The 26,274-nt window shown below is 40.4% G+C and overlaps 1 long non-coding RNA gene across 1 annotated transcript; it reads right to left on the reverse strand.

Annotated features, from left to right (window-relative positions):
* Positions 1–613: 613 nt before the first annotated feature.
* LOC139632192 (uncharacterized) lies at positions 614–18,082 on the reverse strand. The gene is made up of 3 exons (XR_011693520.1): positions 17,958–18,082; positions 14,893–17,341; positions 614–6,415 (listed from the first exon to the last, which is right to left on the reverse strand). It is a non-coding gene; the product is annotated as an uncharacterized lncRNA (long non-coding RNA).
* Between the last annotated feature and the right edge of the window lie 8,192 nt (positions 18,083–26,274).

A 26,274-nucleotide genomic window follows, 5' to 3' on the forward strand; every position in this document is an offset into this window, starting at 1 on the left:
ACTCATTTCAGTGATTCTCCCTATATAAGAAAACAGAATTTGGAGGAGTTAGGAAGAACGCACAGCTTCATTATCAGATAAAGGGACTTACTTTCAGGCTCACCGATATGTTTTAAACTAGCATGATAAAATACCCAGTACACATTGTCCACACAGTGTATGTAATCCACGACAAATGTTATGGGTCTAGCTAATGACGTATTTAATGTGGATCTAAATTATTAAATTAAAGGTACAAAAACGATATGAAAAAGCTCACCAACAAGTGGACAAATGTCTCAAAATCACACTCATATTTTATGTTTACACTTATTTTGACATGTAAAAGGAATCGCATCGAGAGATACTTCAAATGTTTTTTGGGTTTTTTTCTCCCAAGTCAGATTTTGTTGGCGCTGTAATCCAGTTATCCAGACCACATCCCAGGCGCATTAGGATCACTTAGATTTAGGAGGAATAGGTCTTTCCCAATCATTTAGCTCAATTTTTATTTTCATTTACTTATTTACTCACTAGTTTTCACTAGTTGTGTTCTTGGACAGATATTACAAAATACCAAATGAAAACAGGAGGCTACATAAAAGTACAGAAATAAAACAGTTTGAGTTTTTGCCAAAACAGATTTGATTCATTTGTGTGAAAAAACAATGAAACTCTTTGAAGGTGGTGTTTTTCATTTTTATTTGCATTACTATAATTACACATTATATATAAACATTACATGAAAGTACACCAGATCTCACAGCATTTGTTCAGTGGTTACTCTCGGGGATTGTAACAAACTATTTCTTCATCAGCCTCATCAGAAATGGCCATAAAGCTCTTATAGGATTCTAGAGGACCTAGTTTCTCCTATGACAATATAAATTTGTCTGCTCATAGAAGTTCAGTGCGGTTGTCATTCTGGACATCTCCCATTTCAAATCTCCAGTTTGCTTTATTAGTACTGTGACAGCTACTGTCCTGGAATGTTAGTCACTAAATAATCGGCACGTCACACAAAACTTTGGTGAATGGATCATTTCTGAGGTTTTCTGACACCTGGCAGTTTCTTGAATCACTGGTCCTGCCTGCTCAGGAAATAACTGGCTGTTAAATGAAAACTGGCAGTCTGTGTCCAATGTGCCCTCTCAGGCTAAAAATCAATTCAGCTCATGATTCATAAAAATACATGGGAGTCACAGTCTCAGAGTGCACATTTGCCTGTCTTTGAACATTGCTCTCTTGTTTTCAGTGTTTTGTGTTAACAATCCATGCCTGGGGCAGTGGTAAGGAGTCCCAGGTGTACTCTGATCCACCTGTTTCTTCTCTGTTTCCATAACATAATGTTTGTGCACATAAAACTATCTAAAAAAAAACACATGAACAGGCATCACATAAATAATAAACCATCCCAAGCTCTGTATTATGATTCTGAGTGAGACATTTGAATTGCACTGTTACGAAAAGTCCATGCTGTGTGCATGCGTGTGTGCGTGCGTGTGTGCATATGCGGTGAGGAGGATAGCAGATGGCCAGGACTCACCCTGTAGGGCTCTCTCCTCTCATTGGTCTGTGTGGCAGTGGGTCTGTCATGTTAACTGGTGTCAACCAAAAACCTGAACTGCATGCAGAATACACAGTGAGATAACTTATTGAACTTTTATCTAATATCAGTCAATGGTGTTTGCTGACATGATGAAGGTTCTTCCCAGACCAAGGCTACAGATACTATAATGACGTCTGTAAATCTGCAGTGTTTTTTTTTTTTCTGTTGTTGTTGTTGTTGTTTGTTTTTTTTAATTTTGGTTCTGTTAATTTTTTTTTTTTCTTTAAATTTATTCTTTATTAAGACTTATTGTATAGTTGAACCCTTGGTTGTATAAGATGAGTCTATAGAGTTTTTAATATATATTTACATTTTAATATTTTGTCACGAACATTTAAAAAGATTAAAAATATTTATTATTGGCACAAAATAAATGTCTTTCAGTTGTTTCTGTCTAAAAATATTAGTTTTACTGTTGGCCTTTGAAAACCCACAAACTGGTATCATTTTCAAGTAAGGCACCCTTTTAAAAGGGTAAAAGTAATAACTGCTTAATTGTTTTAGCAATGGTTAATAAATAATTTACTAATACTACTAATTTAATAATCAATGAGAAGAGAACACTGTTTTCTTCTTCTTCTGGTTGTATGTGAAATCCCTGTAGCTGGCAATTATGTATTTATTTGTGTTTAGTTTTTATTTGGTAATAATCCAATTATAATCACTTAATTAATGCTCAGCCATAAAGCATTAGTAAAGGATACTAAAGGATTTATTAACTGGTAAAACCATCACTTACAACCGATAAATCCATTATAAAACTGTGCCTTATTACAAACAAATAAACACCAGCCAAAGTGCAACTCCAAGTGCTGTTATTAATACCGTCTAACTGGTCTCTGACCCATTAGTAAATTATTTGTTAACTATTAATAAAGCTATTAGGTACAGCTTATAAACACTTCATAAAGGGTGCCATATTAGAAAGTGATACCACAAAACCTTTGCCAGTATCTAAGTAAACCTGAGCTGAAACGCTGAGTATGCTAGTTCAATTTGTTTGTTTGCTAATATCAAGTGGACCATATATAGTGGACCAAATATAAAGTATATTGAAATGTGTTTCTGCACAGTACAACCTTTGACTGTCACAGTGTGACAGCAGATGTTTGGCAAACCAAAGGTGGCTCATACTGTGCTGTGGTGCACACTTAACGTGGATTTAGCTCAACAAACTCCGCTGTACACTTATTAGATGTGACAGGAAGTAAATGTGCAAGTCACATCAATCTCAGCATGCTAACTATCGACTCGTCTGATGTGTGCTGAAAGATGGTGTAAAATTAAACTCTTAAAGATAGCATGCATGTGTGTGTGTGTGTGTGTGTGTGTGTGTGTGTGTATGTGTATGTGTGTGTGTGTCGCTTTTGTTTTTTGAGTTTTAGGTCTAAGTGAGGACATTTTTGGGAAGTGAAGACCTTTGGGCATTAAGTTCTTTCAGAGCTGTTTTTACATTTAGTAACATTTTGGGTTTATCATCAGAGCTCAGGCCGCTGGTTTCAGAAGTTAAGTAGTAACACAGAAGTAACACTGTAATTGCTGGCATCTCAGAATACAGCAAGTAGGTCAAACAGGGGAAGAGACTGTACCTATCAGACAATGGCATAGGTTGTAAAAAAGCCTCCAGTTTAGCCAGATTAGCTCCCTATTCATTTTGGAGGTAAATATGAACTCCCTCAATGCAGGAAAACCACAAAACTTCAGCAAATTGGGTAGGTCCAAATTGGAACATGAAGCTGGTTTGGGAAATAATTTTATTTTGACAGTCAAACCTTGGGATAACTACCAGATTAGTCTGACCGCTTATATCTCTTTAGCAATTTCGCCATGTTATGGATGTCAGCATTACTTTGGAGAGAATAATCTTAACATAACTGAAAACCCAAGATGCTAAGATTTGGATTAGACTTGTGGTGGTTATGGTTAGAAGCAAATGCAATTTTTCAATGAAGGTTCTCAGGTACAAACATGTCTGAGTGTGTATGTGAAAATGATAAGGTGAGAATTAAAGAGTCTTTAGGCAAGTTAATTATGCATTACAGGTAATTGAAATATGTACCCTTTTGATTCATCCTCTTTGCAGTTTGGGGAAGAAAATTGTGGTCACTTGTTTGTCCAGCATTCTGTAGATATGGCCATGGAAACACTTATCTGCACATTCTACACTCACACTCAATAAAAATAGACTGTGCCCAGCAGAACCATAGATATTCACTGAAGTTCATCCCAAACATTTTCCAATGTGGTGGCTGTGACTTTCAGATTAGCTTGCAAACAAAAACAATCAATGTTAAACTGATACTAAAACTAAGAGCATATATATATACACAATGTAACAAGGAATCTTATTATGCAATGGTTATCAAAATCTCAGTACATAGTCACACAAGCAGACATGTTAAATTGCAGTAGATTAAGTGAGCAGTCAGAGGTGCTGGTCATTCATTTTGGAAAACATACTGCTCCTGTGGTCCTGTCTGTTGTGTCTTTCCCAGAACCTCTGACTGATGGTCAGAAATGAAGTCCTTTTCACAGGTATGGGTGCATTTATATATATAAAAGTACTGTGCTATGTGAAATGACAGCAGAGACTCATGTGGGTCCTCTCAGTACTATGTCTTTTCTGGCTTTAGCTTGCTGGTGGAGAGGAGAATGACGAGAATGAAGTGTAGATTCAGGCCAGTCCTTCCTGCTCGCTTGTCAACTACATTTAGGTTTGCTCCTCCATTACAGGCACAGTGCTTAAACCTAAAATCATATCCATAGTGACATGCAGCTCCAGCAGAAATGTTGTAACCAAATCCCAGGGAGACTTTTGTGCCTTCTTGAGTTTCAAGACAGATGGTGAGGCCTTGTGCAGAGGTTTTATGTCCTCTTTTGTCAGACAATCCACACTGGCTCTCCCTGATTTCTCTGTTGCTGTTGCACTCCTTTGTGCTGCACTGCAAAAGTGCACCGTCTTGATTCGTGTGACATTGTCTCAGTTCCACGCTTTGCCCTCTCTGATGCTGCTCTGTGCCTGGCTCACAGATCCGATCACAGAAACATGACACCAGAAAACGTGAAAAGAGTGTTATCCTGTGGTACCAACCGTCCACGGAGGGATTTTCGCTGATGAGCAGAGCTGCTGCACAGCCTGAAACATCAACACCATCCACTTTCATGTCTGGTTGTTTTCAACATCAATGAGCATGTAGAACAAACTGAGTTACTACAAAGACGGCAGTCTTTACATCAGTTATTTTGGTCAAAGCATGATAAAAAGTATTTGATTATAGAGACACAAGCTTAAGTAAACATCTCATGATGCACATAAATGAGCAATTACTGTATCTACAAAAACACGAACTGCAGGACACAATTTTCCCAAAAAAATTAATTTGCAAAGCATATGTCTTTTATAAACCAGTCTGTAAACAAATCTCATTTTCTTTTCTTAAGGTCACTGCTTTTGCCTTTAAATTCTCTCATCACCCTCTGTTTGTCATTTCCCCACTATTATTAGAATATCACTATATTGTTAGGCACAGAAACCTGCCTAGAATAGCATATAGTCCCCAAATAAGCTATGAATCAGGCTGTGCTTAGGTACAACATATACATTTGTGGTTAAGGAACATACTCTGTTGGACAGTATGATCATTGGAAGCCCCTAGCTGTAAGGTACAACTGCAGTTACTGTAGGTGCGACAAGTTATCTCATAGCTGACAGTGTGTTCAAGCACGCATCAGATGGAGGTGTATATGTAGACGAAGACAAGTAGCAGAAGGTTGAGTGCGATGCCAATGACTCCTAGCACAGCCAGGAATCTCTCCTCCGGTGTGCTCAGATATGGGCTCATTAGGTCCATGTAAAACTTTTTCAATGACTCAACTAACTACAGAAACTAATATTTAGTAATGAGCGATCAGCTGTACAGCTGTACTGATGCTCTGTTCAAGTAGATTAAATGGTGCCCAGGAGCAGGGTCCCTCTGTTGATAATTCACTTGGCAAATTTGGTCCCTTATATAATTTTAGCAGTGTACCGCCCCTCCTTATCTACTAATTTTGTCAAGCAAAGTCAAAATACTGTGTTTGTCAGACCATTTGGCAGTGACCATATCTTAAAAAAGCAACAGAAACCACAGACTTTCACAGAGTTATGAGACAAAAAGGCAGATGCAGCACAGTCAGATATGAGCACCATCAGATGAAAGACACATAAGAGCTTCACTCTTGCTGTCTAAGCAGTCAGAGGACTGCTATGCCACAGTCATGCATCAGTATGATTACGTAAACTTATGACAACTAACAGACCAGAGACACTGTCAGCAGTCATGGATATGTGGAAATTGTTGAAGGTGCGGTTTAAAAGTGAAGGGAAATGCAGATGATTCCACATGTAGCTCCTGTTCTGTGACGGGCAGCGGTCTTCAGTCAATGGAGCAGAGTTGTCTTAACGGATAAGCAGTGTGGACAAATATGGCTACCATCCAGCTGAACACACTGCCAATGATCCTCACATCTCAGCGCTTCCTCTGCATAATCAAACCCTCCAGGTTTATAAATAGGCTACTTAAAGAGGAGGGTGGGCATGTGTGGAGCAAAGTTGGGGATACTGCCAATGTCTCTTGTCCAAGAAAACCTTAGGTGACGGAGGTGTAGATGTAGACAAATATGACCACTAAAAGATTGAGGATGGTTCCGATGATGCCCAGCACGGCTAAAATTCGCTCCTCCCTGTCGTTCGTGGAGTCTTCCTCTCTTGCATGAGCGCTGCAGACATAGCGGCTGCCGGGGACCATGGTTACCATCACAGAACCCCACCCCCATAGGGCGCGACGCCTGGGGGAGAGAGGCAAATGGAATAGGAAGGGCAGGAGAAAGAAACAGGTTAATTATATCTGACACAAAGTAGCTAGAAATGGTCTCTCATCTTTTCACTTACACACTTTTCCGTGCATGTGAGCATTGAATATTAAACACAGAAGGGTGAAAAAGTTCAAAGTCAGTGGAGAATGAAATGAGTTTTTGACTTTGTTTGGTGTCTGACCCATATCTGCACCAAAAGCAGACATTTATGCTACTTCAAAATATTTCTCCTTCTTTTCTTGCTTCCATCTCTCTCATTCTTGTGGATCTTTTTGTCCCCCTTGTCCCAGTTTCTTGGCCTACATCTTGTTTTTCGTCACTTTTTCCTCCTTCTCTTCCTTCCACTTCTCCTACTGCTTTTGTTCTCACCTCTCATCTTTTCACTACCTGTTCCTTCTCCTTCCTTCATATTTTCTCACTTCTTTCACATCCCATTGACTTCAAGAAGAGTCCAACTCAACAAGACAACATCCGATGAAATGCCAACAGCAGCTAACTTTTTTATGTTGTGTGTTATTGTCCAGACCTTTTCATGTTCACCTTATCTGTCTCTCCCATTCACTTCTTCCTTTCTTTTGTCTTTATATATAATATCCCACCAGTTCTAACTCCAATAACACCCTTTGTTGATGGAAATTCATTTACTTTTTAGTATAATTTCAATTAAAGCTTGTATTAAAATTCCTTTAAATCCCCATTTTATAAAATTCATTGTACTCCTCCTTCTTCTTTCTTCTTTTTCCATCCATTTTCATCCACTTTTCCTCTGTCACTGAGCATTACTGCTGATGTGGGATCAATGGTGTCTGTTAAAACTGGATGAGGCTGGATGCTGATGAGGGAATTATCTGTAGTCCTCGGAGACAGTTTGGGAGCACAGAGGGAAAGGGAGGTTACGATGAGGACAGTGCAAGTGTGTGTATTTATATCTGTGTGTGTGCTAAAATGAGTGCGACTGAGTGAGTGAGGCTTTGCGCAGGAGTTAAAATTTCCACTGCACTGAACTGACCATAATTAGATCCACGGGTCAATTACCCCATCCAGCTTGGTCAATAATTCACCACCTTCCAATAAAAGCATGAACAAAATTGGATCATAGAAAAGATTTGGTTTTATGATGTTTTTATTACAGTCAATCACAAACTGACCCTGATCATGTGTGAAAGCCACAGGCAAGCGCATAGATGTCAACACTGTACAGATTTATCCTCAAAAGTTGCTTTTCTCCCTCAAACCTTTTCTTTACTTTCCAACAATATCAGGCATGACAGCACGGCTGGTATTGTTTTCACCTTGTGAGTGTGTGTGTCTGTGTGTGTGGTCCTGGAGACACCTTCTACAGCTGGAACTACCGCAGTGGTGGTATTGAGTGGTGTTTATATGTCTGGTGTTTATATGTCTGTCTGTGGACAGAGTTTGTCAGCCCAATAGCGTCACAATCGTGGAAGATACAGCCACAAAACCTTACAGGTGTATAGTTGAGATCAAATTGAAGGCTGAGTTCGAAGGTGGGTGTGGTCTGACCCATGAGTGCTGAGTACGAATGTTATAATGTAGTGATGACTGCTGAGTACACATGGGTTGTCAACATGTTGACAGTCGTCGCAATTTTCAAGATGGTCTCTAATTGTTCTATCTTTTTATTTTGTTGGGGTGCTGGGTAAACATTTCAACATCCAGCAGCTGTTGTGGCAGCCCCGGGGTGTGTGTCTATGGGTGCGTATGTAGAGTAAGGACTGGGACATGGCAGTATCGTTTTGATGCCGCTCAGCCATTCAGCAATGTGACATGATTGTTCCCAATACAATTAGATGGAATGCGTGGCAAGCATTTTCGAAGCACTGTAACTGTAAAATCTTCACATGAAACAATGTGTGCAAATAATGGTCTGAGGACCTTTCAGTGTCCTTGTCTGAACTTTGATTATGTACCTGGTTCCATATCTAGAATTACTATTATTTCTGCAAGTTCACTTGCTAATTCTATGTCCTCTGTCTTATCTCCATTTTAAATCCTGTGACCATCAAAACTATACTGCAGTCTAATAGGATATTTTTTCCTTCTTTGTTTGCATGTGTGTGGAATTGTGTGGATTCCTTTCGGCATTTACAGCATTTACATTTCAATATGTTGATTAGATGTGTACATGCACATTTTGAATGTGCATGTGTGTACAGCCCCCTCTACAAATAAAGAACAAGCATGGTTGTTCACGCATACGGTACATGCTGCATACTGTATATGTAGTTTCCTATGGCTGCAGTATTTGCTTTACATTCACAAGCTTGAGACTACTGCTGCTCCAAATACATTTTCAGTTATTCCAATAACGCACACTCTTTCTCTTCTACTCTTACCCTTTCCTCCTTCCCTCCCTCTATTCAAGTACATCTTTAATGAACCACAGCAGCTCAAGCATTTAGTCAATTCAAATTAATATTTGAGTATACCCATGCTATTTCACTCAGTCAAACCTCCACCATCCCACCATATTAGAGCAGGAGGAATCAGATGTGATTGTCTTGTGATAATTTAGATCATTTAGGCCCACAGCAATGATAAAAATAAATAAATAAATTTACTGTTAAAAAAAAAATCGTTTATCTTCTGTCACTATGATAGCTCTTCACTCACTGCTGTCTGAGGTAAAAGCAGTCAGTGGCATAATTCTTAAATTAAAGCTCATGTTTGCCCACCACAGTCTGAGGGGTTAGCTACAAACATCTCCCTGCAGTAATCAGACTTTGACTCTAATCCTATTAAATAACGACCTAAAAAAGTAAAGCTCACTGTCCTAATTGTGACTGTATGTTCAGCTTTCTTTAAAATAACAAACATGTATTACTTTAGGAAAACACGAGATTAAAGTAACTGTAAAGAGATCAAAATTAGAAAGTTTTAGAAGTGGCAAATATTACTCTAAACCTGTAAACCGTAAACAGTAAGGGTTAGGGTAAATGCACAGTAGCACTGGAAAATTCACCAATGACCACTGAATAAGCAATGCTTGGCAGTCTGTCCCATGAAACCCATGCATAATATTCACCATAATTGGTGCAGATAGCTGCGCTGCTTATTTCACTGTCAAATTAATTTATGTAGGGCGTGATATAAATTCCCTATGGAGGGTCCATCTGCAGTGCAGTGTGTATTACTGTAGAGGTTTGAGAGGTTGCACAGTGAATCCCTATCAACATAATCTCATGGAAATATCTAGAATGCAAATAAGAGCCTGTGAGATGCATATTATAAACTACACTTGGAAAAAAAAGGTCACTATAAAGTAAAGTAATATCTTTGAATATCTTCCTTTTTCCAAAAAAAATTCATTTGTAAGTAAATGTGAGCAGTTACACAAGCAGTGCTCCTTAAATAAAAACACAAACGAAATACTCAATTAGCAAAACTTCAGTGGGTGGAGCTTTTTGGAGGGCATTGCCACCCCTGGGTGACACCTCTGCCGGAGCACCTGTCCTCAGGGGAGGAAAGTCTGATAAGCATGATGTTTGTTTTTGTCTGACACAGGCTCACCACCAGTGGTCTGGTTTGAAACATTAAATGAGGAAAATGTTCCCAGTAGGACCATTAGATAGATAGATAGATAGATAGATAGATAGATAGATAGATAGATAGATAGATAGATAGATAGATACATTTATCAGCTCAAATATATTAAGACAGACAGAGGACAAACACAGACACAGACAGTTAAACACTTGAGAGAGAGAGAGAGACATGAAACAGACAGACCGAGTAATAGGCAGCCAGACAAAGGCAGACATGCAGTAAAAAATATGCAGACACAATTACAGGTAGACCTACCAAATGCTGCAGTCTTCCCCCATCTAATGTTAGCATCCAAACCATAAGATCAACTTTAGACTGCACTGACTGCAGTCTTAAGATTGTGGTAAAAGATATTGCAACAGAAATTAATAAAAGGTAAATAAAAAATTGAAGAAAGGATGGATTGTTGCAGGATGGAAGAACAGATGGAGGAATAAAAGAATGAAAAATTTAGACGTCAGGGGAGGACAGTGTATGAGTATGTGTGTGCGTGTTTGGGTGTTTCGTGAACTCAAATAGCAGCAACCTTTCCCTGGAAGATGCTTTAATGGCCCTCATTCTGATCTTTGTCTGACACATTAGCCAAAGGTAGATTAGTCTGTCTCCACACTGTGTAATTACACACACACACACATTCACACGCAGAAGCATTTAATCCTAGTGTGGTACTAATTTGTACGTCTCATCTCCATACCTACTTCATCCATTTTGTAATAGAAGATTATACATTTATCATGCACATGCTCTCATCTCACGGTTCTCTGTACACCCTGACGAGTTCCTCTTAGTTTTGAGTGAAGAGTGACTATGCAGTTAAAAAAACACAACAGATGCATCTGTGTGAACCCACTACTGCAGAAAGAGCAGAGTAAATCCAGTACTGAACGTCCTGGAATGACTGTTAATGAACAACAGTCAATGCTGAAGAGTTTTGTCTTCTTCATCAACTTTGGTGTCCAAACATTCACATTATATACCAATGATTTTAAGGTAGCAAAAAGCAATGCATATGTTTCAGGGACCAGCGCTCAAACAACCTCTCAAAGGACTGAGTCACACTGGATCAACTCAAGCGCTTTTTCTATACAGAAATCACAGTCAGTGCAGGGCTGATGGTTGTAGGGATAGCAGCAAATTTCATTTTGTTTCCCCTCAAAGGGAAGTTTCGAAAGTAGCGAATTTCGTTTTGTTTCCCTTGGCCACCAGTGCATCACCTGGGCCACATGGCTGGCAGCTGTTAGCCATCAACGAGCCGTCAAAAATGGAATGTTTGAACGAATGGTTTTTTTTGGGGTGTTTTTTTTTTTTTGCTTTATTGCTTATTCTCCTCCCAACATGTCCTCCTAGCAATGTAATGTACTGTAACATCTGACTGAACATCTCCACTATCTACACTCATATGAATACAGTTAATAGGGTATTAAAAAAAACATACTTATCTGTACTCATCTTTATCATAACATAAAGATCTGGTCTGTAGCCTGTTGTCTTATTGACACGTAACTATCCAACTTTTCCATTTTTTCCTGATCAGCTTCAAGTGACTGCATTCATATATCAGACTCCCCTCTCTTTGGTCGCATTTTTGGCCATTATTTGTCTTGATAACAGCAGCCTCTTCAGACTCTGAACTTTTCTCTGAACTCATCTGATTCAGATTTCACGAATCCCTACAAGCTCTTATATTCCCAATCAGCCAGTCAGCCATTGCAAGTTAATCTGTCTTGGGGTGTCCTGGGGGCCTAGGGGTTTAAGATGCTGACTACGTAATTGCAGTATTCTAGGTTCGTCATCCCCTATCTGTCTCCCCTCATTTCTTGTCAGCTGACTGTCAAATAAAAGCAAAAAATGCCTCTAATACTTACAAATAAAGGTAATCTATCTCAGATTTCTGTCTGTCTCATCCTTGCGATATGATTATTTAGTCAGGCAAATAATCACCAGCTGCCACTGAGACTCTTGACACATTAAAACAACCAAAAATGATGAGAGGACGGCTTGTATCTTCTTGATGCTGGGTAGATTTTTACTATATGTCACTGCAAACTGACAACAGTGAGATTTCATGTTGAGGAAATCTGACCCCTTTAACCCTCATCATGCTCCAAGGCAAGTGATTATTGGTAGAACAGAAAAAAATCTGATAATGTTCTACCGTGGGGCACTGTGTTGTGTCTATCAGGTGTGTATGGAGTCGTGATCAGAGACACAAGGAATTGCAAGTATTAGGCTTTTGTGTTTGCTACAATACAGAGACTGCTCAGCCTTTGCAGAGATCAATGACACATACACCCAGTATGTATACATAAAGAGGTTGTGTGTGCCACAGCTAAGCTGTGAAAAACAGATGTTTGTTGCTGAAAGATATCGTTTTACATGGAGTAAGACAGATTCATTATTTTATCCTACATATAAAATCCTGCATGCTTTCCATAAATTCACAGTCTCTTGTTGGTTCTGTCTCTAGCTGTCTCTGTCTCTCACACATACTTGAAAAGACAAGCACACACACACACACACACTGAGCTGATGCACAGAGTGATGGTGTGGGAACCAGATCCGTATGACACTAGAACGTTCCACAGCCTCATTATGAGCTGGAGCCCGTCACTGCTAGAATACGAAGCCAGCGGCCATGAAGCAACTGTCACTCCTGCTTCTTCCATGTTTGTGCATGTGTGTTTTTACAGCATGTGTGTTTGTTGATTGTGTGTCTGGGTGCTTGTGTGTGAAAAAGATCTAGAGTGTCGAGAGGGAAAGCGAGAATGAGTGTGGTTACTGTAAGACCCCATGTATGTGCTGTATTCATGACAGCGAGAGAGGAAAGAAAATGCATCTGTGTGGAGTGTGAGAAAACAACCTGTGTGTGTGTGTGTGTGTGTGTGTGTGTGTGTGTGTGTGTTTGGTTCAGTTTGTTTGGAAACAGTCCCCCTTCCCAGGTGAAAGCTTTTAAGGGTTCTGTAATCTAGATTTTAAGCAATAATAAAGCAGTAAACAACTATTTTCTATGTAAAGATACAGTGGAGTAATGGTGTCCTGCACATAGAATGAAGTCATACCTTCTCTGTGTGTGTTGTAATCTGCCTTTCTCCACTTTTTGTTATGGGAACCGGTCTGAGATAGTGGGATGTTCATCCCTTTGAGCCCCTCCTGTTAAACCTTTGGCTTTCCCCAGGTTTAAAAACGCAGGCACCGCCCAAATGCAAACTGACACAGTGCAGGCTTCAGCGCTCAGGTGAAAGCAACAGTGTTCAGGTGAAAGCACCTTACAGAATTTCCTCCACTGAAGGAACCATTTTTTCATCTAAAAAGGTTCAGACAAAGAGAGGTGAGACCAGAGCAAAGGTTGAATGGCCATGGGGATAACTGACTTAAACCCCGGTCAGCCAGTGGACTGTCAAAAGTGTTGAAAGTTTGTGCAACAGAGGGTATATCCCAGCCTGAATTCTGGCTTTCTCAGTTGCACTGAAGTTTTTGTCAGCTCCAGTGTCTCTACCGGCTCCATCAGTCATTTGTGCAATGGCACATAAAGTCCAAGGTGCTCTGTCTTTACCAAGATGGAGAACCCTAGGAGCTGCTAAAGGGCTCCAGCTTGACTCAGAACTGATTTTTCTTCTCCTCCGTGTGTAAGTAACGTAATGCAACATAATGTTACATGGCCAGTAACATTAGCTGACTTGCTATTACCAATATTATGACTTTGTTCAGCAAATGTTCTAATGAAAGCTGGCTTACTGTCAGCATTGCTGTGGAGCATATCACGGTAATGCTAGCGTGGGCTAGTGGTTGTGGTTAGATTGAAATTTGTTGGCTCTCGTCTCCACAGGGTAACTTTATTCAATTGTGCCACTCGTGTGTTTCGTGGCCGCTTTCACTTGGCTCTGTGACACCTTGCTGAGTGAGAACATGAAGAGGGTGGGGGGCGGTTGACGAAGCGTTCATTTTAGTCTGAGATGTTCGTGGTCGAGTGCGACATCTAGTGGCAGTGACGATCATTTGCACAACCTTTAAGTCATTAACAGGTTAGAGAAATTCTCATCATAACACAGCATAATAAGCACCTACTGAATCAGTTTGAAACTAACATGTTTTCTGGAAGATCAAGAATGCATTGTTCACTTGGCTATATTATGTGGCTATATTATATATTTGAGGCTAAATATTTTTTCAGTTTGTGCTCAATAAACAAGATGACACTAAGAAATTTCTCAAACAACCACATGTACCAAGCAAAATGGAAATTTTGCTGAACAACAAACTCACACAGCCTTTCTCTCTATCAACAAGAGTCGCATTACAAGATACAAGCTGCTCATATAGTCCGTCTGATTTCACCTTCAGACATCACATTTGAAACCATAATCTTGACTTTTTTCTAGTGGGAGACTAGTTAATGTTCACAGATGTTAAATGGCTATAAGCTATATACAATAGTAGTGTGTCCTCTGGTAATAAATGCCTCTGATGTCTCTGATATTATGCACATCATGTGTTTTAATGACCATTGGTTGATGTTGGAGTATATTTTGATGGCAGTGATACTGTATGCATTCTGTATGGTTAAACTTGCCTTGGTTTATGTAGTTGGTTAAGTTTCATTCAGGTGCCAGGCTGGATGTCATATGATCTACTGGGCACCTGCATCATGTGACCTACAATAGTGGACACAAAGTGAGCCACATGACTCTGCTGCATCCACTAACATGGACTGCCTTAATACCCCTGAACTCTGTGTCTTCTAACTGAACTTTCACCTCTGACCTTGGCCAACCACCTGAAGGGAATATGATGCTCAGAGGTGGATATACAGTGTACATGCACTCACCTATATGCACATATGGAAGCCATGAAGGTTTACCATACAAGTAGAGACGTGTACTCACCACACATTGCACCAGGGGGGCAGCCAAAGACTCCTTTCCTTCTTCTCTTTATCCGAGCATGTTGTCAGTTTTTTCTTCTCCTCCGTCCTGCTGGTTTCTTTCACCTCCCTCTCCTCCTCCTCCTCCTCCCCCTCCCTGTCCCCCCTCTCACCACTGCTGTTCAGGTCCAGCTCTATCGCTGGTGGGGAGAATCCAGGCAACACATACACAGACACACACAAACACGCTCACACACACACAGCTCCGGGCGACGCTTTGACAATACACTCAGACACGGCTGGGTTCAAAGCTTGGCGCACATACGCACACATACACACACACACACACACACACACACAATGACACACCTCTACACCGCACACTCACACAAGCATAATGCACAAACACAGCTGAGCTCCTCGACAGTCCTTACACCCCCACGCCGCCACACACACACACGCAGCTGGTCTAGCCGCAGCTGGATGGAGGCTGTGGCGATGTGTCTTCCTGCGTTATTGCCGTGATGTTTTGAGAAGTCGGTGATTCAGGTAGGAGAGGAGGCTAACTCTACCTTGACGCCTTGACAACATTTATAGCCATCATGACTTTATTCAGTCATGGAGACAAAAACAAAATATACATCCTGCCTCCAGTTAAAGGATCCTTTGTGTTGATGCACATCAAAGCATCTCCACAGTTCCTCAAGCCATGACAGAAAAACTTCACCGGCCAAATCTGTGTAATGAGGAAATTTTCAGAGAGTTGGAACAGTTCCAAACAGTCCAGGACAAAATAATGAGAGGAAACATCTATGAATGCTACAGCAGTGTTTGGCTCATCTCATCTGCACCTGATGCACCTCATAGTGGCAGCCAATCCAAGATATAAATCTGTATTCATCAGCCACAGCTGGATCTTGTTCTTGTAGAGAAGAAGAAATTGTTCTAGTCCTGATGTGATCTCTCAAGTATCGATTCCCTTCTTACTTGCTGTTCCCACACAAGATAAAGGTCCAGTTCTCTCTGTAATCATTCCACACTCCCCAAGAAAATGCACAGCTGGCCAAAGAAATAAAAAATGAAAAATAAAAGCCCTCCAGGAGTCTTGGCTAATTTGTAGGTCTTGTCCTAATGCGCAGCAACTTCACCACACTCAGCTGTCCTCTGACACACTTTTAAAGGCAGCGTACAAATCCCTTAGAATAAAAAAGTCAACTGTGTTTCTTCCTTCTGCTTCTGTCTCTGTGGTGCAAGGAGTGAGCTCTTTTGAGAGTGGCCTGTCAGCATCAATATTTAACAGGAACCTCTTGCAGTGTTGCTGTCACAGTTAAAGTTTCCATGTTTCCATCGTTGTGCGTTGGGCCACAACTTCTCTAGTCTGTAGTGTTTTCAGTTTGGCTCTTATTAGCTACTGCTCTCTACTTGGTTGTTAGGTTTCACTCTTATCTAGCCTGATTTGCTTTTTATCTCCATGTCCTGGTCCTTGGCATTATCCGTTCTTTCTTTAACCTCTCTACTCTCCATGCCACTTTCTTCCTTTCCTGTGATCAACCTTCTTCTCAAGCTCATCTTCCCATGTGCAAACCTCAGTCATGTCCTCCCCCTGTAGCGAGACACAGTCACTCGGGACTTTCTCCCCTGTGGCCGCTCAAGTAGTTTTTCATTAAGTCTGTCCTCCTGTCCTTTGCAGTTCTATGTCCATTCTCTGCCCTGCAGCAAACCTTCATTCAACCTTCCCTCAACCGGCTTCAGTCATACCGAACTCTCCACTTTCTAAACTGACCCTCTTCTCGCCTTCCTCTCCCTGTAGCAAGCTGATTCACTTGCCCTATATCTCACTCACCGCCTGCCAGTGTGGCTGCTTCTGCCCTCATCCTGTCCTTCCTTTGTCTAATGACTGCTCAATTCTGGTCAAGTCCTCCTCTATTTCTCCCCCATATCGCTCTCATCGCTCCTCCGTCCCCCTCTACCTCTTCTCTTGCATGCAGAATACACAGTATTGTAGCTGCTGTGCTCTGACTCATACAGCTCTCTCACCTCCCTTTCCCTTCCAGAGGCTTGGAAATGTTCTTCTGTTTTTTTTTTTTTTTGTCTCCTCTCTCTAGCAACACGCCAGGATCTGTTCAGCATTTCTCTTTGTCCCAAACACCAAAATGATGCTTCTGCATCCTGCTGAGACAGATGGAAGGACAGCCTGTGGATAGACAGTCAAGCAGAGAGAGAGAAAAAGGAAAGAGGGAGTCACACTTTCCCCAACAGAGGCAGGAGTCTGCCTTTAAATGCTTGTCTGATTCTTTCTGTGATCTTGCTGCTGCTGACAGTCTCTTAGTTTGATTACAGGTGGCTTCTTTTCTCCTCTTCATACAGAGGGAACGTCTTTTCACTTGCTGTGGTCAGTGGTGCGAGTTTGCTTCTTTTTTCCTCTCTTTAACCCTTGCTGCTGCTGCTCCTTCAAGTCCACGTTTGTGAGTCTGGAAAAAAAAAAGAAAGAAAAATAAAGGATGAAAGAGTGGTAAACATTCCCTGAAAACACTAAAGTACAACAGAAGAGAGACTCTCTGAGAGAGAGAAAGACAAGGATTGAAGAAGAAGGATGTGGAGATGAATAAAAGAAAAAAAGAGATGCCTTCAGGATCTGTGGAAGTGACAGCAGAGGAGATATGGAGGGAAAGAGGAGGCAGGGAGGAGGAGGAGGGTGAAGAAGAGGGGGAGGAGGGAGGTTCTTGAGAAAAGCTTGTGTGGGTGGAATGGAGAGATGATTGTAAGATGGATATGGAGTGAAGCGAGAGGAGGAGCTTGTCAGGGAAGGGATGGAATGAAGAGAATGGATGGAGGGATGGAGGGATGAGTGGATAGAGGCATGTGGATGGATGGAGGGTTTGGTGGTGGATAGAGGGAGAGAAAGACAGGCACACACATGGATTTGTGGAGGGATGGATGACTGGTTTGACAGATTGACTGCTCTTCTATGACATAGAGGAAAAGATTTCATGCAGCTGTCATGGAAGAAAAGGCCTCTCCCAGTCTCTATTAGTCAGAACTATTCAAATCATCCTCTCATTCACAGCTACTTAATATTCTTTTTACCTGCATGGGAATCCTGTTGTGCTCTCTGACAATGCACTGCTCCCCTCCTCTCTCTTAATTTCTACCTCTCTCATCGATTCTCTCCATCCCTCTGTCTGCTCCTGCAGCCTCAGTCTGTGCTATCACTAAAATGCAGCATCCCTCTTCTCCCCCCCCTCCTCCTCCTCTCTCTGTCTCTCCCACTCTATTTCTTTCATTTCCCTCCCTCCCTCTCCCCCCTCTGCTCCTATTCTCTCTCCACCTCACCCTCTGTCTCTGCCCACGACTCCCCACATCCCATATTCCATCACCACCTCTCCACATTCCTCTCTCTCTTGCTGTCCTTTGCTTTCTTTTTTCCAACCCTCCCTCGCCAAGAGAAGCTTCCAGAACAGAGTGGACAGGCTCTAGGAGAGGACAATTCCCGGGACATGTGAACACCATTCATAACCCTGCAACATGAATAATACACACACACACAGTACATTCATATTTTCTCATATGCATGCACACATAAAACACACACACACACACACACACACACACACACACACACACGCCCTCTCTGTCCCTCTCTCTTTCTCCATCTGGCCAACAAAAACAAAGATACATCCTGCTGAAAAATGAACACACAGCAAGGTTTGTGTTATGCATGCATACCTGAACAACATTCACACTGCAGCCATACACACATACACACACACACACACACACATACACACACAAACACAGAACACCGAAGGCATTGATAATAAAAGAGGTTCTTCTGTGATGTGATATCACAGCTCAAGATAAGACTGAAGAATATATGGAGTGCTTGATCATATGACTGCAGACATGTACACACACACACACACACACACACACACATACTTGTACCTCTATCTTTGTGAGGACACTCATTGACATAATGTATTCCGTAGCCCCTTACCCTAACCTTAACCATCACAACTGAGTGCCTAATCCTAACCCTGACCCTGACCTTAACCTAAACCTAATTCTAACCATAACTCTAAAACCAAGTCTTAACCCTCAAAATGTGATTTGAAGGTGTCTCAAAAAGTGAGGACCGGCCAAAATGTCCTCACTTCCCCAAAATGTCCTCACTCTGTTAGTAAAATACTTTTTTTGGTCCTTACTATGTAGCAAGTACAACTACACACACACACACACACACACACGCACACACACACACACACACGCACACACACACACACACACAAACACACACACACACACAGACCGCACATGCTGGGTAAAAATGTTCCCATTTGAAATGAAAATTCTGTTTGACAAACAGCAACTGAATCATTGAACAAATAAATGAAACATCAGCCACATTGGGTTTGTGTGACAGGCAGAGAAAGAGAGAGATAGAAGAACAGAAAGAGAGGGAGAGAGAGTGTGTGTGTGTGTGTGTGTGTGTGTGTGTGTGTGTGTGTGTGTTCTGTCTGTGTGCATGTCTTATATGTCCGCATGTGTCTGTTGCCCCAATTTGAACATTAGTGCATACATGTGTAAACTATGACACGTATGTCTGTCACATCCTTTTTGTGTGTGTGTGTGTGTGTGTGTGTGTGTGTTTGTGTGTGTGTGTGTGTGTGTGTGTGTGTGTGTTTGTGTGTGTGTGTGTATGTGTGTGTGTGTGTGTGTGTGTGTGTGTGTGTGTGTGTGTGTGTGTGTGTGTGTTTGTGGAGCTGGTTAGAGCTGTCCTTTTGGCCTCTAGCATCACCCAGTGCCACCATCTGTGCTGCCAACCAGATGTCTGCACGAATGTGTATGCATGAGTGTGAAAGTGTGTGGGATCAGACCTTTATTTGGGTGAACTCATTAAAGATCAACATTTGTTATGCTGGTTATTGTTTTGTCGAAATTATATTTTTGCATTTCTTACGTTTGAGTGTCTGTAAAGACTTTGACTCAACTAGGTCACAGGATAAACCTTAGAGTCTTGGATTAATTTTGATATCCTAAAGACTCATTCATCTGTTTTTGGGTTACTGCTTCTGAATATGTTTAAATGTAATGCCAAGTTGTTTCATTTCTTTGACAAAAATTGCGCTGAAATATATTCGGCAACAATCTTTTTGCTGATGAAGATGAGACCTTGACGAGACAAAGCTGACCTTATTAAATAAGTGTGATGAAATCACAACATCAATGAGGAAAAAAGAGTAAAAAAAAACTACAAAATCCCTTTAATCGATGACAAAAGAGGGAGTAAAATTAAAGTGTTTATTTCAAAGACATAATCGCTTCACATTTCCTTTTCTCTTCCTGTACACTTGAATCGTCTTACATTTGTATTTCAGCTATTGGCTTCCATATATCATTAGCTTGTTGACCTAGCTTCCAATCAAACTACACAGATTCACAGTAAAGCAACATGCTGACAAATCTGGTCCTGTTATTTAGGAGGTCAAGCACAGCACTGAAGGTGTGATAAGGTACAATGATACTTTTTCTTTTTATAGACCTTGTATTTTTATGTTTTTCTTTGTCTTTCTGTTCAGTCAACAATCCGGTACACCATATAACCAAAAACTTGATAGGTCATGATAGGTCATCTTTGGGTCAATAAAACAATCTCTCATCACACTATCAGTCCAAGATTCAACTCATGTTTTGACATGTAAAACCAATTCCTGAACTCCAGCAAATATACTGTAGTCTAGTCAAGATTAATCTAAATTAATGCCAGAAATCTGAGTTTGACTTTCTGAAGTTTTGTGCTTCTGCCATATCTTCAACATATTCAAAATGAAGTATCTCTTGGATGTGAACAGCATATTTATGTTCATGACATGCAGTGAGTTTGGCAGCAAAGACAGACAAGGGATTGGAAGTGAGCCACATCTGTGCATTTCTTTGCCACAACTGTTTAGCATCCTCTTTTCTCCAAAACCAGTCCGGTCTTTACTGCATGTGTAGAAGGTGTCTCTGGAACACCCTTACTTTGACTGTCTCACAGGTTTTCATGTTTGAGATGAAGATGACACCACTGACGAGATTCAGTTCTGGCCATTGGGTTGATCTCAAATTTCACTCTGTTCTATGATGACAAATGGTTTAAAAGAATTGAAGAAATGTTGGTCATTGTCCTATTATCCTACATCTGTCATGTTACAGCTTTTAAATCCCATATACGTTGTAGAACTGATAATCATGACTAATAACCATTGGTTTTAAACGTGTACTTTCTATTTCTTATGTTGATGAGTGAATAGATTAAACATTAGCACAGTTCTGTCAGGAACTATTACATCATGCATTTCTGACCATTTGACTGTGACAAAGTTGGATATGAAGACATGAACAGGAAGTAGAACATATCTCTTTGGTCACCCAGTAAAGAGAGAGGAGTGAGAGAGGCAGCTATACTGTAGCACTGGAAACACACTATCAACATAGTCCACAGTTGATTCTGTGCAATATTTAAGAAACTGTCAAAATGATTAGTCTTAACATATAAAAAAATAAACTCTCATGGCGATGCCCACGCCATCTCTGTCTCATGTCTCTTGCAGTAAAACCTCTCAACAGTCATCCATGTAGGAGATGAATTCTGGATGCATTTCAGTGCCAGATATGTCACGTCAAGTCAGCATGATTGTACTTTTCATTTCAAAGGCTCCCCCAACTGTGACAGAGAAAAACATCTTATCTTACCATCTATCTGTAGCTTGACTGCAGGTTCCACCATGCCTCTTCTGATCCCGCCTGGTCTTTATCCACGGTGTGCCTGACTGACTACCCTGGAGACTGTGCTTCAACTCCACCTGTCTTGTCTTACTGAGAGTCTTTGTTTGCATACAAAATGTGCCTGGATGCATTACAGTGAATATTAATTCAGACAACTACTGGCAGAGAAGCATCTGAATTTCTGGTCAATTTTCTCTGAAGGGTATACACAAGGCTCTGGTGCAGATGTCTACATACCCACCAATTTGTTATGTCCACACACACAGTCCACACACAGTCCATTACGCTACAAGGGTACCAACTGCGCAGCAGCTGGCCGCTGAGTTAGTTTAAGGGTGTCTGCTGCTATCCTCACCTCTACAGTTCCTCTTTAAAAGAAGTCAAAGACTAAAATAAAAGAGAATGACTGTCAGAGGCTTCACTCTCTTACTTAGGTTCTAAAAATCAGTCCACTGACTGATTAAATCACACGTAGCCCAGAAGTTCAGATGAAGGAGGACAGAATAAAATCCAGAGAGAGTGTGTAGAAAGGTGCATTATTTGCACGTGTGTGTGTGTGTGTGTGTGTGTGTGTGTAGAAATAGAAATAAACAACATAAGATTATTGTAGTACCAATTATTACCTAAATAACAGCTTGTTAAATAGCTTAACCCTATAATGCCAAATGCATCAAATTTGATACAAGCATTTCTGAGACCTATTGCATCACCTTATGGTAAAAACTTCACTCAAAACCCTCTTGTATCCAATATGATACTTGTCTTCCAACCCCTGGTGGATACCTTTATCACTACAACAATTCAAACACAGTACATGGGACAATCCAAGTTGGCCACCTTCAGAGAGTTCCCAACTCACTGGATCAAGGTAAAGAAAATTGCAATTTTTACAATTTTCCAGTGACATTTTCTTTGAAATTTTTAGTAATATTCTAACATGAACACTTAATCTGTTGAAGCAAGTTATAATTACATAATTTTTTGCATTTTAGTATGTAGTAAAATCGTGTATAAAATTTGGAAAAACCTATATGCAAATAATTTTTTGTAATTTTTTTTTTCAAATTTTGTGAAAGGGCCAAATAAAGGTTCCAGATTCAAGAAATCAGAATTTTCTGTCCATTATTTCTGGGGTCAGGCATTACAGGGTTAAATATGAACATAAAATTACAACAAAATGCACTTACAGTTCAATGGACGCACACAACAAGAAAGCAAAGGCATTCACACCCAAACTCAACTGATCTCTCTGAAAACTCACTAAACTCAGAGAAAAAAACCCAAACTTGGAACCACATCACTCTGTGAGGGGTAGTGTGGAATAATCCAACTGGTACTGGTACTAACAAAGACAACTAAATGTGCTTGAATGTCGCCATTTTGATTGGATTTTGATCTATTGCACATGTATGTATGTAACAAGCTGTGAACACAACAATGATATATGATCACCTTTCACTGATTTAACTTATTAGCAAATAGCTGTCTATTTAAACATCCAGCTGTTTCATGTTTCTAGCAGCCTGGTAAGTTCAACATTCAGTCTTTAAGCTCTTTAAGCTCAGTTTTGGTCTCTCCTGACACCTGAAGGAAAAATCTGTCTCTTAAGTTGCAAACTGTGTCTGTCTGTTGTTTGGTCCTGGCCAGGTAGTGTACAGTGGGCTTTTAGATATTTTTCACTGAAAACAAAGTGCTGTAGTTGCCTAACCTTAACCACAAATCAACATCAGTGAAATATGGTCCTGATGTCAGGTTTAATGCCCAAAAGAGTGATTTGAAATTAAGAAATATATTTTATGTGGAGATGTTCTTAACATAAGCAGCGGGTTTAAATATCTATAAATGACGAGTGATGTGACGAGGGGATGTTACTGATGTTTTTGCCCAGATTTTATGATGTCGGGCATGTTCATAGGCATAAATGTTCCCACATGTCAGGCAGTGATGAGAAACCTCATGTACAGCTACATGCACTCTACATATTGGATGAGGTACAGAGGGGCAGTGCTGACACAGTGGTTAATCCTACTAAATACTTTAGAGATGTGGCAACTCTGCTCCAGGAGTCTAGTTTATGTGATGTGAATTTTATGTTTTACTTGGAAAGAGACAGACAGATAATGGGGGGGCGGGGGGGGGGGGGGGGGGGGATATATAAATATAAACACTGACACATGCAAATCTGGCAGCAGACAGGCGCATACACAGGGACAGGAAGCACACACATACACATAGCAGGCATATACATCTTTTTGCTCATTCCAAAGTTTGCTGCGTCATTACCCTCACCCTGCTTTCTTTTCCTTCATCTGTCTTCCATGTTTTCCTCCTATCTCTCCTCCCTCACTTTGCAAACCCGAACTTGCCTTTATGAAAAGTTCTACTTTAAACAGCAGAGCAGAGTTGCACAAAGAGGAGAGTCAAGAGAGTGATTAAGACAGAAATAAAGAGACAGCGGGAGAGAGGGAGAGGGAGAGCTAAATTAGGAACAAAAGACAAGACACTGGGGGGAAGTATCTGGGCGTGTGTGCTCATGCGTGGATTCCATGTGCATGCTTGCATGTTTTTGTGCATCTTTACAAAACCCTTATAAAACCGTAGGCTACTTAATTGCTTCTCCCACTTGCATTTTGTTCTGTTTTGAAGATCTTCTGGGATGTAATTAACTTGTAGAACTCATAAAACAACATTTCTCAGATTACTTTTAGAAAAGGCAAATTAAGAATATTATAAAATAAAATATTTGTTATCAGGTAATCACATGAAAGAATGAAGCATAAAACGCAGAGTATGTAAGTTTGTGACTTAACTGGCAATATGATTTATGTTCCTGCTAATGTGCAAGAAAAGTAACATTAAATAGAAAAAAAAACCACCTATAATTCCACTTATTGTTGCTTTCGTCGAAGAACAAGCTTTTTTCAATGGTAGTGTTCTCTCTTTATTCCAGAAGGGGAAGTAGTTTACTGTGAATCAATAGGACATCCTAGCCATTCCTCTTGAGCCCCATCCAGTTCAGGGATGTTCATCGTCTTAATCAGACATAGATCCATTAGAGATAATTAACATCACAGTTAAATTGTCTGCTGGCAAAGATTATTGTCACTTTTGTGCGATCATTTTCTGCTCCCTCTCTCTCTGCACTCCTTTTTTCCCCCATATATCTTGTCTCTCTTTATTTGTCCTAAAAGATAGTATATCAATCCCCCCACCCCACCCATTCCACACATCCACCCACCCACACACCCACATACACACATGTACACACTTACAGTAGAGAGCTAACCTGAAGGCAATGGGTAACATATCAATGTCACCATCATAAAACACAAAACTGTGTTATGCATGTGCATGTCCACATTTGCATTTCTCTTAACGTATATACACAGATGCATATGTTTTTTTTTCCTGGATAAATCTGGGTCAACAGCAGTAGCTGTAATAAACTGCACAGGGTGATGGCTCTCCCTCGTGTTGATGTTTGGGACTGCAGGATGTTTTGTGATAGATTGTTTCTTACAGTGTATAGTTTGTATTATAGACATGATTGTTGTGAGTGGATACTGTATGTAATCAATATATTTCAATGAGTCTTAGTCTCAATGCATCACTATATTTATTCATTTTAGCCCCTGCGGTTTTTAAATATGGGAAATCAATTGATGACTGGTTGCCCCAGAATCTCTTAAATTAGAACTGTGCATCATTGATTTGCTTTGATTTGATTTTTTTAAATTATAAAAGCAGAATGCTTATAGAGAAAAAACCATATATAGTACATGTTGGTCACTGCATCCTCAGCAGCCGCTGGCTGGTGAAAGCATGCACTGCCATGTGCTGATCCCCTGCTTGACTAAAGCTGCTCAGGTGTGTGTACATGCATGTAGGCGACTCACTTTGCATCTGAAACTCATTCCCCAGGCTATAGCTCCTGCTGAAATGTGTTTCCAGTCACCTCACTTTGGTAAATAAGAGCAAGAAAAATCCTGCGTTTGAAACAATGTCTCTCTTGAGGCTTTAGTTAACACGGTATAGAACATCCCGAACAGCTGTGACCAGCTAGATTAAAGCACTCTGACTGAGTAAGCATCTGGCTGATAATATTTAGAGAGACTGTCAAAAATCTGCAGATGGTTCAATCAATGAAAACAGAACAAGCTCACTGACTCGTTTCTCTCGGGATAAATGACGTATTTATCTGTCTACAGGAAACAGTTTCCCATACTTTGATAAATATGATTTAACACAACTGTATTTCTAATTGCTTTGCAATATAAGATACATTTCAAACATGACTTTGTACCTCTTCTAATGGAGCCATTCATGAGAACTAAATTTGATAAGACAATCTGTTGATTGATTGTGTGATTGACATGCATGACTCAGTTGGCTCATTATGCTGTAGACTTCATTGTAGTGACAGATGTAGGGATAAATTATTTTCTTCATAGCGTAAATTTTGAAAACTGATGAAAACATTATCTACCACATACAGTATATGACTCATCCACTGCTCTTTTTAACATCAGCCACTGGTGATAAAACTTGGTACATGACTGCCTCCTCCTGGTCAAGGAGCAGTAGCAAAAAAAATAAAAAATGATATCATTTGTTTACATTGTACTGTGTCTGAAGA

This window comes from Trachinotus anak, unplaced genomic scaffold, assembly GCF_046630095.1.
Source record: "Trachinotus anak isolate AG129_WGS33_773 ecotype Australia unplaced genomic scaffold, CSIRO_AGI_Tana_v1 ptg000014l, whole genome shotgun sequence".
In the NCBI taxonomy this organism is placed as follows: Eukaryota; Metazoa; Chordata; class Actinopteri; order Carangiformes; family Carangidae; genus Trachinotus; species Trachinotus anak.